A 17437-nucleotide genomic window follows, 5' to 3' on the forward strand; every position below is an offset into this window, starting at 1 on the left:
AAAAATGAAAAAAAATCGTATTAATATTTTGCCAACTTTCCAAATTTAGTTTTAATGTTTTTAGTATAGGACGTATTTTTGTATATATTTGTTTTTACTAGATTATCATCGATGAAACGATATATTTGTATGTAAATTTTTAAAATGCAATTAAAATTGACATTATGACAATGCATTATTTTCACCCTAGCAATCAAACATATTGTGTAAACAACAACTTATGTATAAGTATGTATGCACGTACATCCAGCCATATGTGCATATTTGACATATTTTTCAAAATTTCCCGTTAATAAAAACAACAAAAAACTTTAAAGATCCCTATTGAAAAACCTTTTGAAAAAAGAAAGCAAGAGCAAAAGGGTGAATAACAATAACAAGAAATAAAGAAAGAAAATAAAAAACAAAAAGAATAGAGAGTTCAAAACAACCTTCTATTCGATGATTTTTCATTTAGTTGATTGAATATTGAAGTAGTTTGCATTGGTTCGATGGTTGTTGGTACATGTTTTTAACTTTAACTTATTGTTGTTGTTGTGTTGTTTTAAACTAACTCACATAGTACATCCCTGTTCACTACTCGTTTGCATACAAACAAACAAACATACCTACATACATATACATAGTATAACACTTTAATGGCGTCATATCCTTGATTATTGATTTCCGTTTGGTTTACCAACCATGCCATCTGCCCTATTTTTTTCAATTATTGTTTCGTAATATAAAAAAAGAAAAACTTTTTCTTCTATTTTTTATTTTTTTGCTCTAGCCTTTTTTCTTGACGCAGTTAATAAATCATTAAGTTAAACTTTTTGATGTTTGAATTTATCTCGATTTAGAGTACATTGAAAAAAATTTATTTATAAAAATGTAAAATTAAATATTTAGATAAATCCCAAACCTTTTTATATTTTATTTGTTGAAATACTTTGAAGATATAGGCAATTGTCAACATACCTGTAAAAAGACAAAAATATAAAATAGATATAAGTTTAAATATTAACATAGTTATATAGCTTAAGTATTCTACTTTCATAAAAAAATTACAGGACATTTTTCAAAATCATAGAACAAGTATGAATGTATAGCCGGCCATTTTTATAAGTGAATTTTGTCCATCAAGACATTCTTATTTTTGTTAATATACTGGAACATTTAAAATAATTATTTTATTTTCAATAGCACTAGTCCTTCTAAGGAATAGTATGTTTAAGTTTTTATCAAATTATATGGACACACAGATAGACAAACGGACTGACAAACGGACAGACAGACAGACATAGCTAAAAAGACTAAGTAAGTGTTTCTGAGTCGACTGATATACTTTTAGGTGGATTTAAGACCGATATTTCATATTAAAAACATGTCACAAACATCAGCACAAACTCATTATATCCTTTCCACTATAGTTGTTTAGGGAATAAATATCTCACAACAATTTTGTCCATATGTTAGTAAACCAAATAAATTCCATACTAAATATAATTCATTCATTCGTTTCTATAAAATGTCATATTTTAATAACAACAACAATAGTTATAAAAGCAATAATATGACATATAACATTTATGCAATTAACGGCTCATTTTTTTCTTTTTGCATTTTATGGCTGATGTAAATTTTTTAAGGTCGATTTTATATGTCTTTTATATTTTAAGGATGTTTTTTTCTTTTTGTTGCTGTACTGGAAACGAGGTGCAGAAGTATAATGGTGCTGATAATGATGATGGTGATGGCGTAACAAATAGAGACGACTATGACGATAATGACGTTGTTGTAGTTGTTTTTGTGCAGGATATTTTTTTAATTTTCATACCACTTTACTGGCATATTTTTGACTACCTCTAGCAGTTGTAGTAGTAGTGAAGATGATGAAAGCTGGTTGTTGTTTGCTGTGGTGGTGATATCATCAAGGTCAATACTAACACTATATGATTTGTGTGTGTGTGTGCGTGTTTATCATAACTAAAGCAATCAGGACTATTTGCCCATATGGTGTCACTTAATGATTTCACAGACACTCTACTAGTTTAAGAAAATTAGTTTTTCTTTAAAACTCACAGGTTTCATAGTATGTGAAGACAATCATTTGTCAAAAATTCTCTATAATAAAATAATAAAGATAAAAAAATTCAGAAAAATTGTGAATGTTATTTGTTTACATTTCTTATGTAATTTTTGACATTAGTCTGATTCTAGTACAAAAACAAAATACATATTGTTTTTGCACTGTTGTAGTGATGCCGTCACCTTTCTAAGTGTGCCCCGGAAATCTCTATAAAAATATTTTTGAAAAATTATCAACAAATTTATTGGTATTGAGAGTTAGAAAGAAACTTATTTAAAAAGGATCGCATTTCATATTGAAACCATATTTATTAAAAAATTTCGCGAATAAGGATAACAATTTATTCAAAACTTTTGTAATTTTTAATAAAAAATATCCAAAAATTCCTAATATCGCAAAATTTACATAATTTATCAAATTCTCTAAAAATGTTTTTTTTTTTCTTTAAACTAGAATTTTATGTTTTAATATCAATAAAATGTTATTGAAAGTTCTCTATAAAAAGAGAATATTAACGTAAATTATGTATAAATAGAAAATGTTATGGAAAATTCTCTAAAAAAGACAACTTTATCAAAGATTTTTTCAGAAAGAAAATTTAATTGAAAATGCTTAAAAAAACATTATTTTATCGTAAATTCTCTGAAAAAGTTAAATTTATCAAAAATTCTTTAAAAAAGATGTTATCGATTTTTTTCTATAAAAATAGAATATTATCAAAAATATTTATAAATAGATGTTATCGAAATTTTTGTATAAAAAGAGAATGTTATCGAAATATAATTTAACCGAAAATTCTCTATAAAAAGAGAAGTTTGCCGAACATTTTCCATAAAAAGAGAACTGTATTAAAATTCTCTATAAAAAGAGAACTTTATCAAAAATTCTCAAAAAATTTTCTAAAAATCAGAAAATTTTCTATAAAATTAGCATTTTACAGAAAATTCTCTGTCAAAATAAATTTTATCAAAACAGAGAACTTAATCGAAAATTTTCTTAAAAAATGCTTTTTATTGACATTTTTGTATAAAAAGAGAATGTTATTTAAAATTTTTTATAAATAAAAAAACTTTATTTAAAATTCTTTACCAAAAGAGAATTTTATAAAGAAATCTATAAAATAATATTTTTTTTAAATTGTCCATAAAAGGAAATTTATCTAAAATTCTCTAAAAAAAAATTGTAAACAATTTTGTATAAGAATGTGTGTGAAAATTCTCAAAAGAAAATATTTTTTTTTTTAAATTTTAATAAAAAATTCTCTTTAAAAGGAAGATTTTGTCAAAAATTCTATATAAACAAAGAATTCTGCCCAAAGGTTTTTTATTATGAAATTAAGATAATGGCAAAAAATTAAAGAAAATAAATTATTCCACAAGACTTAAGGCGACCATTGCCACATATTACTCGTTAACATATTACTTTTGCTTGATAAAAAACTACGAACTAACTCACTACACTAGTAACAAAAAAAGGATGATGATGATGATGATGAGGAAGGCGATACTTTTTGTTGATGGCAACAAACAATTGGAAATAAACCTTCTTCTTCATGTTGTTGATGATGTTAGTGTTTTTGCTATTTGGTGTTGGCCCATAATTTGTAGTGTTTTCCGTTGCTATTAGAGGTTAGAGTGGTTACTGAATATAAATATATATTGATGTTGCCATTGTTGTTAGTTTTTTTTTTTGTTGTTGCTTTTGTTATTATACAGAATTATAATACCAGCTGTTGTTTAAAATGAATTGTTTTTGCTGTAGTATGCCACCAGCGGTGTTATAGCGTCATTTATTTGTTCTTGTTGGTCTATTAACTTGTAGTTCGTAAAAATATTGTAGTGAATATATTATTGCTGTTGTTGTTATAAATACTTTTTTGTATTCTTTTGTTACTTGATTTCTTTTACTTTTTTTGTAGATTTTTGTTAGTTTTTTTTATAGCTGCATGGCGCCAAATTCATTTATCGACATTCGACATAAAGTTGAAAGGTCAACTGCATATTGTTTCTTTTTTGTATTTCTTGCTTAAGATTTACGTTTTATTTCTTTATTTTTGTAGTTTTTGTTTAAACAACAGAAATGATTTAATAACTCATGTCGTAGCTTTAGATTTCTTTTTTTTGTTTGCAGAGCTCTTAAATTGTTTACAAATAAAATAAATTATTTGTTTAACATGTTTATAATTTAAAGTTTTGGTAGTTAAAAATATTCAATTTATATTGTATTTATGTATTTAAGTATAATATAAATAATACCTAAATTCCATAAATTACTGCATTTCCTATTAAATACCTATAAACGTATGAGCTATAAAATATTACTTATACGTTTCGAAGTACTTAATGTTGAAACTACTTGAAACACAAATACATTTGCACAAAGGTAAACAAATATGAATAAATACAAATGCATACAATTAAAGTAAATGGATTTGTAGTGCAAAGTAAATAACAAATGTTATATACATTTTTATATGTTGAGTAGAAAAGCTTGTTAAAGTTTTTAATTAGTCAACAAATGTGCATTTGATTTATATACATATGTATGTATGTATGAAGTGTGTATGTACATGTAGATTATGGTAGCAATAAAGCAATTACCGATTAAAAGTTTTAATTTAAATATAAAATTGAATTTATTTACTTATGAATGGTAAATAAAAACAAAATTAATATTCACACAATTATTGAATGTGAAGTGTTAATGAAAAAAGAAAATGACCTCCACTTCATACATATCAAAATTGTATGATGAGGTACCGAAAGTTTTTTTTTTATAAAAATAAAAATATTAAAATATTAAACATTTTTACATGCTTTTTCATGGAGATAAGATAATTATTAGCATGTTGTTTTGTTACTTATTCGAAATTTTATCACAAACTCTGCTGATCATCAAGAATAATAAGTGATTTTTATAAAAGTTTATTTAACCATTAAAAATATACAAATTTAAAAAGATTCTCTTGTAATTGATAATTTCAAAAGCAAAACTGTTATTCTAAGGAAAAGTTCTATTGGAGCATTAAACAAATTTTATAAAAATTGATACAATAAAAATATGTTTCCGTTAAAGAGTTAATTACGAGTTTTTCGATGTCATCATTAATACAGATCATTATTATATTTTTTTCATAAGTTTCATGGTTTCGAGAACATTTTCCACTATAACATAGCTTGGGTTTGACCTTCATAGTTTATGGGTTAATAGTATTCGATTTTACTAAAACTTTAGATGTATATTTTCTATTATCTGGAGTTCTATTTTCAAAAATTTATTGTTGTAAAATGCATAACAGTAAGGCATTAGGATTTACTTCAAAAAATATTACAAACAAAATTTTTCTCCGAAATTCTCAATATTTAAATTCCCGGTAACGCTAATCTATGAAAGATATCTATCTAATTTCTTTAATATTCTATTCCAATCTTTATTGTCCATAAGTCAAAGGAAGATTTTCTCAAAAAATTAAAATTTGCTTAACAAAATCGTTAAACGTTTGAAACTGGAGTTTTGAAACTGTCGTCTGGAGGGTTTTTCATTTCGGACTATACTCAAATACAATTAAGATAAAAATTCACATTTAAGTTAATACGAATGTTCTTAATGCAATCCCATTGTTTTATTTGAATATTTTCCAAAATTTTCACAAAAAAAGATATTTCACTTTAGAGGCGTGGAGCTACCAGTAATATTGTCCAGAATTTTGCAGATTCCACATTTATAAATTCTTTAAAATTATTGTTTAAGACACAAATCAAGGGGACCAAAATATCAAAATGTAAGCAATTAGTTAATGATACGATTTTGTTAATGTCATTTTTAAGATCACCACATCAATTAATACCACGATTAGTAAAAATTATTTAAAAAATTTTTTTACCATTGGTTTATGAAGTTTTATATTATTTTCTGAACAAAATTACAAATATTACGAACATTAAGAAATTATTACCTTCAACAACAAAAAAAAAAAACGTAATATACATATTAGTACAATATGACGTATGAGTGTTAAAATATTACTCATACTCCCTACAGTATACAATTTTATTTTTATTTTTTAATTTCCAGCAGGGAATTAAAAAGATAAATTAATCAAAATTAAGATTATATTTTCCTTCACAAACAAACAATGACGTACATTATGAAAATTTTCCTCTTATAAAACAATCAGAGCACAACAAAAACAAACAAAATAAAAAACAACAATAAATAGATTTTTTTAAAAAGTGAGAAATAAAATGACGTCATTGAGTAAATCGCTTTATTACAAACACTCATCAAAGTTGTAGTTATTGTACCCTATACAAAACCATTGCCAGGCACCACAAGGATATTCTCTCATTAGGATTAACAAAAACTTACATCCTTCTCTTACTCTCTCGTAAAACTAAAGACAAAAACCAAATCAAAAACCTACTATGTACGTCATCAATTTAAAAACAAAAGCATTAAATTAAATAAGTGCGAAAAACCCAGTGAAGTATGTAATTTTATTAGGGTGGTATAGTATTAGTATAAAGTCAAATTGAAAAATTTCTCAATTTCTCAAGTTGTGTAGTATTAAATGGTTGTGAGAAAGTTTAATAAAAATATTGTAAATTTTATGAAAAAGCCTAAATTTTTAATTAGGTTAATTGATTAAAGTTAACTTTCATGTATTTTTTTAGGATTTAGAATTGCAAAAAGTTCGAAAACTGTTAAATATGCCTTTAATTTCCTAACCATCAGTTTATATATGCTATTATTACCAACAGTTTATTATATTTAATGATAAAATCAACATTTTTTTCCCTTAATTGAATTGTATGGAAACTTTTTGGGCTGTTAGTGACGACATATACAAGTTATAGTTTCATGTTGTGTCACCATCATCGACAACCAAATCGTCATCATCATATTTATCACCATCATCATGCTTTTTAGCCATTATTTAATATGCAACATAGTTGGTTGCCATTATTTCGTTCATATTTGCTTTAGTCGCTTGTGTGTAAGTGAGTGATTTTATTATTATTTTATTACTGTCAGTATAGAAAATTGATTTATAGAACCAACAAAATAAATGCGTCATAAAAAAATAATTTGTTTATATTCTTTCATTTTTTACATTTACATGAAGGCATATATATAGACATTTGAAATTCTTGCACAAATACAGTGGAACTAGTAGTAAAAAAACAAAATTAAAACATTTCTCATAAATTTAAAGTAAATTTTAAAGGACCGTTCTATAAGGGAATATTTTGGAATGTGTGTTTCAAAGATAGTTAAATTTGTCGTTTTTTACCTGGGTTATGTCAACTGTGGACCCATTTTAGTAAAAATTTATGAATTTTTTGTTTGATTTTGAATTTAAATTTTTTTGTGTACTCTTGCAATTTAAAGCAGTGAACGTTTAAGAACTTTAAGTTTTAAAATTAAATATCGACATATTTTCATCAAAAATTTTTTTTCGTCAATACAATGCATTTAACCTAAAAATATTTTTCACGACTTTGCCAAATTTCAAAATTTTAGATTAACAACAAACAAATTCAGATTTATTGCATCGATGATTTATTCCTTTTTTTAATTCCCTGTAACACTGTAAAATTACTTATTTATTTTTTTCAAATACCTTTCAGTATCTACAATTATTCTCTGCAATTACTTAGAATAACAATGACATAAGACACTTACCAACAAATAAGTCAAACATGAGATTTTTTCACACTTTACCATTGTGATTAGGATATATATAAGTTTGTCTGTCATTCTGTTTGTAATTACCTTAATATAATTTTGCAATCCTTTAGAGTGCTTATCAAGCTGTCCGTGGACGACATTTTTGTAGGAATTCCTCTCAAATGGGTAATAAAAATTCCATTATTTTGAGCTTATCCACAAAACGATTTTTAATATATTAAAAAGAGGCATCCTCATAACCAAGATTTAAACATTCAAGATCTGATTGGAAACTGGAGCCTCTTTCTAAAGAATATATTTTTATATTTTCTAGAGTTCAGTACTTTAATACGCATCGAGTGAGTTGTTTTCATACATGAGATTCTTAAAAAACAGTTTGTAACACTCTAGTGTATATGTCTTTTAGTCCTAAGCAATACCCGTCATTCTGTGATTATGTCTCTATGTATGTATGTCTGTCTGTCTGTCTGTCCGCCTGTCCGTCTGTCCGTCTGTCTGTATGTATGTATGTATGTATGTATGTATGTATGTATGTATGTATGTATGTATGTATGTATGTATGTATGTATGTATGTATGTATGTATGTATGTATGTATGTCTGTCTGTCCGTTTGTCTGTTTGTCTGCCTGCCTGTCTGTCTGTCTGTCAATCAGTCTTCATATACATATATATATGTCAGAATATCCCAAATATAAAAGACCCACATAGGTACAATAAAACATTCTTTAAATATTTTCAAAAATAATCAAAAAAAATTAAAACATGATTTTTAATATTAAAAATATTTTACAAAATCTTGTATGAAATAATTTAATTACAATAAATGTTTGAAATAATACATTTTTTGAGTTAACAATAAAGGTTAATGATAACTTGTAATCCTTATCACATATTCAAAAAAACCTATTGCAAATATACAACATGTATATACTTATACTTACTTATTTAAAAATTCCATTCATATAAATTTCTAGTTGTTGTCAAAAGAATTACTTAAAATTTACAACAAAAAACCACAATAAAATTGAGGTGTTGTTGGTTGAACCTCATATATTTTTAGCAAAAATTTACAACAAATGATTTTCAGTTCCCAGCTTGATGAAAAAATTTTACAACAATATTTCTCATATACAGGATACAGGAGACTCTAACATTTTGTTTGACATTCAAAAGGAAGAGAACACAAATATCTTGAACAAAAAATAAATTTTTACAGCTTCCTTTAGGTCAACTTATTTCCTAGAAATATAAATTTAAATTAAATTACTTAAACAATTTTCTATTGATTGTCAAATTCGTCTTCGTTCATAGCATTTTGTGTAGGTCTATATACAAAATTTAAACAAATACAAACGAATACTTGTAGTTCCATATACAAAGACAATTATTGAAGTATGATAAATGTCAAATTATCACAAGTTATCACCCACAGCGGCAGGGTTTTAATAGAGGTGTGTGATCCCACAAAATGTTGCAACGAAATAGTAAAGAAAATTACAATTTTTACACCATCATCACTTAGTTTTAAGGCAAAATTTGTGTTGTTCCTTTTTCAAGATTTGCTTATGTGTATATGATAAAACTTAACAACATAAATCAACATTTGCAACACACGTTATTTAGTTACTAACACTGACACATCTACTATACTCATACTCTGATAAATACTTGCTCATATATAAAAAAAAAGAAAATCAACATTTATCATACTTTGCAACGGTTGTAATAGTAAATCCTTTAACGGAACGTAACGAATCGTTAGTGTATATGAGGATTTCTGTTGAATATAGAAAGTGTGTTTCGTATATATGTATGGAGATAGTATCCATGCACCTCGTTGTGCTTAACTTTATACGACATGTATTTCACTATGAATGGAATGGAGTGTATGCAATTTTAATACAGGTACTTTGTTTGCAACATGCATTTTACCAGCCATGCATACAACATGGCAAACATTAGTTGTATATACATACTTATGTATATTCTTGTAATATACTTAGACAACCCAGTGGGTTTCTTTGACTGTTGAATAATCGTAAAGGTCTAACTGGGAGGAGCAAGATCTAAAATTTTCCACAAATATTCTATATTGATGTTATCATAAGTATTGAAACTGAGTTCTATCAATTAAGGTCCTTTTTACCTATATAAGCATCCAAACTTCTCGATATGGTTATTTGTAAATGGACTATATTCCTTTTATGACTTTTGTTAGAGTTTTATCAATTATAGACCAATCCGGGCCGTAATAGCTAAAAAAAAATCTATTAATATTTAATTTATATCTGATTTGATGATTTTTAATAACGATCTTTGTCGAAAACAAGTCTGATTATTAAATACTTGGATTCCGCAGATATCTTAAACCTTCTGAAAACGTTTATCAATATATAAGTAAATGGACAGACAGACACTCTTACAAATTAATCACTCTTATCAATTTTTAATGATTGAAAAGTATTTCTTAAAACTTTGTTTATTCAACTCAAGAATTTTTCTTAACTTTTGTTTGTCACTGTAGCCAAAAATGGTTTACACACATAAAACAACTTGGCAAAACGAAGAGAAATGCAATTTTAAATAACAACAGCTAAAAATAAACTTAATAACAACATAACAACTACAAATACACTTACCCACACATACACATATATATCTATACATAAAGGATAATGAAATCCCATTTAACTAAGTACGACCAAATGTGAGTAAGCAAGTATTCGAACAAATTGCACAAAAATCCTTTTTGTGTTAGTGTGTGTGTAGTTGGCAACACAATTTCAAATGTAATAATGAAAGTGTCTGTTTGTTATGTGTCCTGTAATGTGACTATATTGGTGTGTAAATCAAATTTGTATGTATGCAAGTGTTTCTGTGTTTATCTGTTTATGTTAAGTAATGCAATACAGCTGATTTACAGCTTTTTATGTTTGTATATCAAAACGAAAAATGCCACTGGTCCCTTATACATACATATGTATATGTATGTACTACTTGCTGATAATACATTTCTCTCTTTCAGCTCATTTCCTCTTAATATCAACAAACTGTGTAAAATTTTATTTTAGACAATTTTTCTGTCTCCGAGAAGTTGTCGTTCAATTTTTAGTTGAAAAGGATGAATAAAATTTATAAAAAAATTTTAAATAGATTTTTTTTGCCATAAGGTTTTGTGCTATTAAAAGAATTACGTTTATAGTTTAAATTAAAATAAAATTTTTGTAGAAATTTTTTTCCTGGTTTTGACAGTTTTACTGTTTGTAAAATTTTGTAATTAATTAAAAGTTGGAATAAATAAAATATTTGCAATAAACATAAATAAAATTATTGTGGTATTTAGAGTTTAAGCACTTTTATTTAAAAGGCAATGAAAAAGAAAATGATTATTATAATGAAAATGTACTTTAAATGTCCAGTAAACGGACCATATGGTCATACTTATTATTCCGTTTTTTTTATTTTAATTTACACTTTTTTATACATAAATTAATAATTTTCATAATTTAAACATTATCATTTATTTCACTTTAAAATGAAATACCAGTTTAACTCTTGTTATTGTTTTATTGTAATTTTTCCCATCGTGACAACGTGTTTTTATTTATTTTGTTATTTTTTGTTTCTTTATCCAATTGTTACATTCAAATTTTCAAGTACTTATGTGACATTCTTATCCTTGTTCTAATTTTATATTGTTGATGCTGACACAGCTGCTACTGTTGTTGTTATTGTAGAAATTGAAAAAAACAACAACAGCACAATTGCCTGCGGTAACTTTATGATGTTGTCTCTTCAGTTTATTTCAGTTGTTTTTATTTTATTTATTTCTTTTTTTGTTTAAACATTAGATTTAAATTGACAACAATAATGCAGATATTGCTGATGTTGTTAAAAAATATTGTTTTTAATGTAAAAGAAAATAAAACAAAAATAAATAAGAAATTCAAACATAAACTACCATATAATTCCCTGAAATAGCTATGAGTATAATGTTACAATTAATATATATATTTGGAATTAATAAATTTAGTCGATCGAATATTATTAAAAAATTTACATACTATAAGGTGGCTATATGATAATTATAGTAACGTAGGGCAAACAAACCTTAACTTTCTGTAACTAGAATATAGTTATTATATTATAAGAATACACAAACATTTACATAAGTGCAAGTGACAATATTAAAGCTGATGCAGGATAATGGTGATGACAACATTTGCCATCACATTTTAATACTATAACTAACTAGTGTACGAGGGCACATTCAAAATTTATTTCAGAAAACTCTATTCTTTCAAATAATAAATAATACATATAGGTATTTTCTTTTGTAAAATTAGCTTTATAAAAGTTATGTCTAAAAAAATTTCAAATTTAGCATAACCCAGTTACTTTTTACTCATAGCTGCTACCTCAACTATTTTGTAGTTAAAAATAACTCATGAATATTATTATTCTAGTTTAAATGCTGTTGACAATAATGACAATAATTGTTATTATTGTTGTTTTTTTAACTTAATAATCTCGTTTAAGGCAAATAAGTGTTTTATTATGTTTTAATGAAGCTGACCTCGGTAAATATTTTATTTAAAATAAGTATAAAGAAGTACTTGTATTAACAAAACCGACAATTAAAAAAATACCCTCACACTTAACAAAAAACAAAAATTACATCTAAATAAATCAGGCGCGGAACCACGAGGGGTACGTGTCTAGACTAGTCTATAGTCTAGTCTATAGTCTAGTCTATAGTCTAGTCTATAGTCTAGTCTATAGTCTAGTCTATAGTCTAGTCTATAGTCTAGTCTATAGTCTAGTCTATAGTCTAGTCTATAGTCTAGTCTATAGTCTAGTCTATAGTCTAGTCTATAGTCTAGTCTATAGTCTAGTCTATAGTCTAGTCTATAGTCTAGTCTATAGTCTAGTCTATAGTCTAGTCTATAGTCCAGTCTATAGTCTAGTCCTTGGTCTAGGCTTTTGTATAGTCTTTCGTCTGATATTTTGTTTAGTCTTTTGTATATTCTATAGTTTAGTGTATGGTCGATTCTATCGTTTAATCTATAGTTTAGTGCATGGTCTAGTATATAATCTAGTTTATATTTGAGTCTGTAGTCTAGACTATAGATTTGTCCATTGACTACTATATGAAATATTTATTTTAAGTTTATAAGTTAGAAAAATTACCGAACATATCGTCGTCATCAGCCGTACTGAAAAAGTACTAAATTTATGAATTTTCAATCGCATTAGAATTGAAAACTTTAAATGTTAAAAAAGAATAACTTCACTTATTTTACCTTGTCTATTCTATATTTTTTTCTCTGAACAAAATAAAGAAGAAATAATGTTTTTGGGCTAAACAAATACTACGAACACATAAATAATAAAACAAGAAATAATACTTTGTCTATTTTAGAATGGGTTTAGTTAGAAGAGAAAAAGAAAACTGGTAAGAAAAGTATAAAATCTCAAGTGTTTTATATGCTTTGAGCGCTTTTCAACATCCGCAGTTTGTTACATTTTATTTCATATTTTTTTTTATTGCTGTTTTTTGTATGAATATTCTTCTAACTTGAGGGCAAACCTTAGGCTCGCTTACTTAAAACTATCACAAGCAGTTGATGTTACAGAAAGATTTTTATTAATAAAGAAAACATTTCAGGGACTTATATTGAGTTTTACACAAGGAATAAGAAAAAACAAAAGTAATCACTTGTACTTACTTAAGAACTTATTAGTACTACTATTGAATGACTATAGTTACATATAATCTTATGGGTTAGTACTTATTATATGGGGTTTTTTGTACATTTGTGTTACTAACTGCTTTTTTTTAAATATTAAAAAAAAGTATATGCGAAAACCACTCCAAGTCCACAAACTAGCGACTTTACTTTCGTAAATTTAACACGCAAGACACACGTTCGTATTCTAGTAAAGCTAAACAACAACTAAACTAGGGTCAACTATTGCTCTAATATTGTTGATACATAATCCTCATATTGGTAGCTGGGTGAAACTGTGGATCAATGAAAGTAGATTTATTTTTATAACCACATATTTTGTATCAATATAGAACAATTTGAGAAATTGGATCCTATTCTTTTCAACTGGGCCTAATCACATATTCAACAGACATACATCAGTCAGACATATCCAGACACAACATATGTTCTTCCATATGTGTTAAAAACGCATCGTCCGTCTGTCCATCCTTGTAATCAAACTTCAGGTCGCAATTTAGAAGATTATTGAATAAAATTTGGTACATGATCTTTTTAACAGGTGAAGGGTATTATATAGTCGGCCTCGCCTGACTATAATTTCTTACTTGTTTTTCTTAAATTTTGACCTCCATACATACCTTCATACATAAATATGGTTATATCTCTGCTAGATTACATTAATATTTTTATTTTCATAATTTTTTGTTTTATCTGGTTTTTTTTTAAGCAATTATTTTTAATAATTTTCTGCTTCATACATGCAACACTGCTGTCGGATGTGAATTTAGATGAATTTAAATTTCACACAAAAATTTTTTAACACACATCCATATGTATATATGTTTTCATGTAATTATGTATTAGGATTGACCAGATTATACAGTAAGAAAAAATAAGATATTTATGTTTTTAAATACATTTTGTTCATTAAACTTAAATATTTTTTTCGAATTATTGTTGCGTTTTCAATATTTTTTTTAAACTGGAACAATAAGTATAATTTAAGTTTTTATAGAATTTTTCATATTTTTTGAACTGACAATATGTTTTATATTGAGAAATTATTTTTATTTTAATTTTATAGGCACCAGCCTAATGTATAAATTTTATTTTACTTGTCATAAAATACAGCACGTGTAACTGACTTAAACTCTTTTTTATACATGAAAAATTATATCTACAAACATACACACATATACATATCTAGGTATGTATGTATCTATTAAAGTTCGCATGTACATATGTATGTACATGTACATGTTTGTGTTTGCATGTAAATGAGTTTTTGTGCTAAAACGACTTAAAGGATTGTGTTTTTTTTTTTTTTTTTTTGTTTTTATCTTGTTTCGTTATTTGTATAAATATCCTGTCGTTGTTGTTTGTTTTTAAGTAAATTTTAATCATTTTTGTTTGTTTACTTTAATATTCTGTTTCTTGTGTTTTCGTTTCATTTTTTTATTTATTTGTTGACTAAATTTGTTATAATTTTTTGTTATTGTTTGTGTTTTTTATATCAGTTTTCTATTATATAGATATATTTTTGAGGATGCATGACGACAGGCTTAAATGTTTCAAAAGTGTGTTAGTATGTTTAACATTTGCATGTTTATTATTCAGGACTAAATGTCTGCACGAGTAAGAGAAGAAGTTTTTTTTTTAATGGAAATAACCGGCGGGACTATGGTTAATGCTAGAAGGCCCTAATGGAATTAATTACGTGTTACATTACAATTTCTTTCAATGTTGAAGTTTTACCAATTAAAATTACATGTAATGTATAATTGACCAGTAACCTATTGCAATTACTTATAATTGCAATTGAAGTTTGTTAATTATAATCACTTATTGAATTTTTCTAATTACTTGAAACTGTAATTTAGTAATTGCAAAGTAATTGTAATTGAAAAAGTACAATTTAAAATAATTGTAATTGGTTAATGTTGAATTACACTTTACAAATAGGAGTAATTTGCAAATTACAAATGATTGTAATTGGTTAATGTACAATTACACTTTACAAATTAAAGTAATTACAATTACTTGTAATGTGCAAAACTTCAACTAATGTTATACAATTATATAGTATAATTAATAAGTCTTGAATTACTTTAAGTACAATTATAATTGAAAATGTAATCATTACCTTCCAAGCCTGATACATATACGTGTATGAAGTTATGCCAAAGCAAACTCAAAACTTTATAATAAAATAAAAATTTTATGTTGACCAACTACTCAAAAGGCCTGTTAATTTAAGGCCTTATTTTCTCACATTTATCACTGAGTAAATGTCCTTCATAGTATTTGTATTGTATTTGTAGTAAAATGCTTCACTCTTTTCGTTTACTTGTTCACAACATAGACAAATAGAAATATAATATTTTTTTATATTCCTCAAATTTCTGACAATTTTTTTCATGTTTTGTTAAGTGAATCCTTGCAGAATAACATGAAAATTCCTTTCAACATAACGAAATAAGAGAAGAAAAGGTTTTTTTTATTTTATTCGGTTGTATATTTGATCTACATTTTGTTTTGTTGAATTGTTTGTTTGAGTAAGTAGTAAATTTCTTTAATTTTGTTTTTTTATTCTTAGGGTTGTTTTTTTAACCATAAATAGGCCATTTTTTTGATTGCATAATGATGTTTATATAAAACATGATATTATTGTTGACCACTTTAATTTTGAATTAATTCTTTTTTTTTTTGTTTAACATAAAATTTGTTGTAGAAACTTTGAAGAGTAAATCTTTGGGTTGGAACTTTTTTAAAACTTTTAATAATTATTGAAAACACAACTTAATACTTTAACTTGTTTCCTGAAAAGAGCAATATTAACATAGCTATTCAGTTTGATTGTGAAAACAATTCCGACCTACACACCATTCCGGTGTACAAATTTATTAGCAAACATTTTTTTAGATCTATAAAATTTATAGGTTTTAACACTAACATTTTACTCATTTTAAAGAAATTAATATTAATTTATAATTTGTCTTTCTTATAACCACCACTTTAAGGAAAGGATATGCGTTGCTGAAGTAGAGTACTTGAAGTCATGTTTTAGGAAGAAAAATTCAAATAAAATTTGATTTACATTGAATTTTGAACAATGAAAAAAAATACATTTCTAAAAAACTTAACGAGTGTTCTGTTAAATTTTTTTTTCAATTCTAAGATCCAGAACCTTGGGACAACTATTCGCGGCATTCAGATGAAGATAAAAATGCCAAACTTTTTAGTAAACAGGTATATAGCGTAAATGATGTATCGAAGATAAAAATTTCTATGCAAAATTCATGTACAACTGATATATTGAGGAAAAAATAAAATTTATATTTTACACTTATTTCCCTCCTGGTATATCGGGTAGCATAGATGAACCGATGTTGAGGAAAGGAGATGCAAGCATGCAGCGAAAATCTGTCAAGGATGAAATTTAATGACAGGGTATTTTAATATTTAAATTTGATGAATCCTTCGATAACAAACTGTATACACTGGCGGGAAGCATTAACTTCGAAGGCGTTAATAACGTCTGCCCTGATACTTTTATCCAATTATAAACCTCTTTTATGTTGACCGGGTGCCCCGTAACTTAATAAATTTTATGCTAACGAAAGGATGGACAAGCTGTATTGTGTACAGACTGTCGAGAGTTTTAACGTGAGCACCTGCCGTATCGGCCTTATCTCACGGTGGTCTTTTTCATCCACAGGGTAGACTTGAGAACGGTATACCATCGCCCCTTTGTCTTCAATGAAGAACTCAGGTGGTAATTTTTTCACATTGGCTATGACCGGTCCATGCGCAAGTACTTTGCTAGAGTACTCGAGCTATCTAATCTCTTGCCAAAGTAGTCACGTTGAAAGACAACCACACTACTATGGCTCTGTTGATTCGGCAACAGCACCTAGAGACGTAACCGGTGGACCGAAGCAC

At 26.4% G+C, this 17437-nt stretch overlaps 1 protein-coding gene across 3 annotated transcripts in view; it reads right to left on the bottom strand.

The window, feature by feature from the left end:
• LOC111684542 (acetylcholinesterase) overlaps nt 1–17437 on the bottom strand; it is a 128101-nt gene that overhangs the window by 69543 nt on the left and 41121 nt on the right. Inside the window, exon 2 of one of the 3 annotated variants that reach the window (XM_046948828.1) lies at nt 905–960. The exons of the other annotated variants lie outside the window; for them this stretch is intronic. The gene's annotated coding sequence lies outside the window, so the exon portion shown is untranslated. The remainder of the gene's footprint in view (nt 1–904; nt 961–17437) is intronic. 3 annotated transcript variants of the gene reach the window in all.

The sequence above is a fragment of the Lucilia cuprina genome, chromosome 4 (assembly GCF_022045245.1).
Source record: "Lucilia cuprina isolate Lc7/37 chromosome 4, ASM2204524v1, whole genome shotgun sequence".
NCBI classification, from domain to species: Eukaryota; Metazoa; Arthropoda; class Insecta; order Diptera; family Calliphoridae; genus Lucilia; species Lucilia cuprina.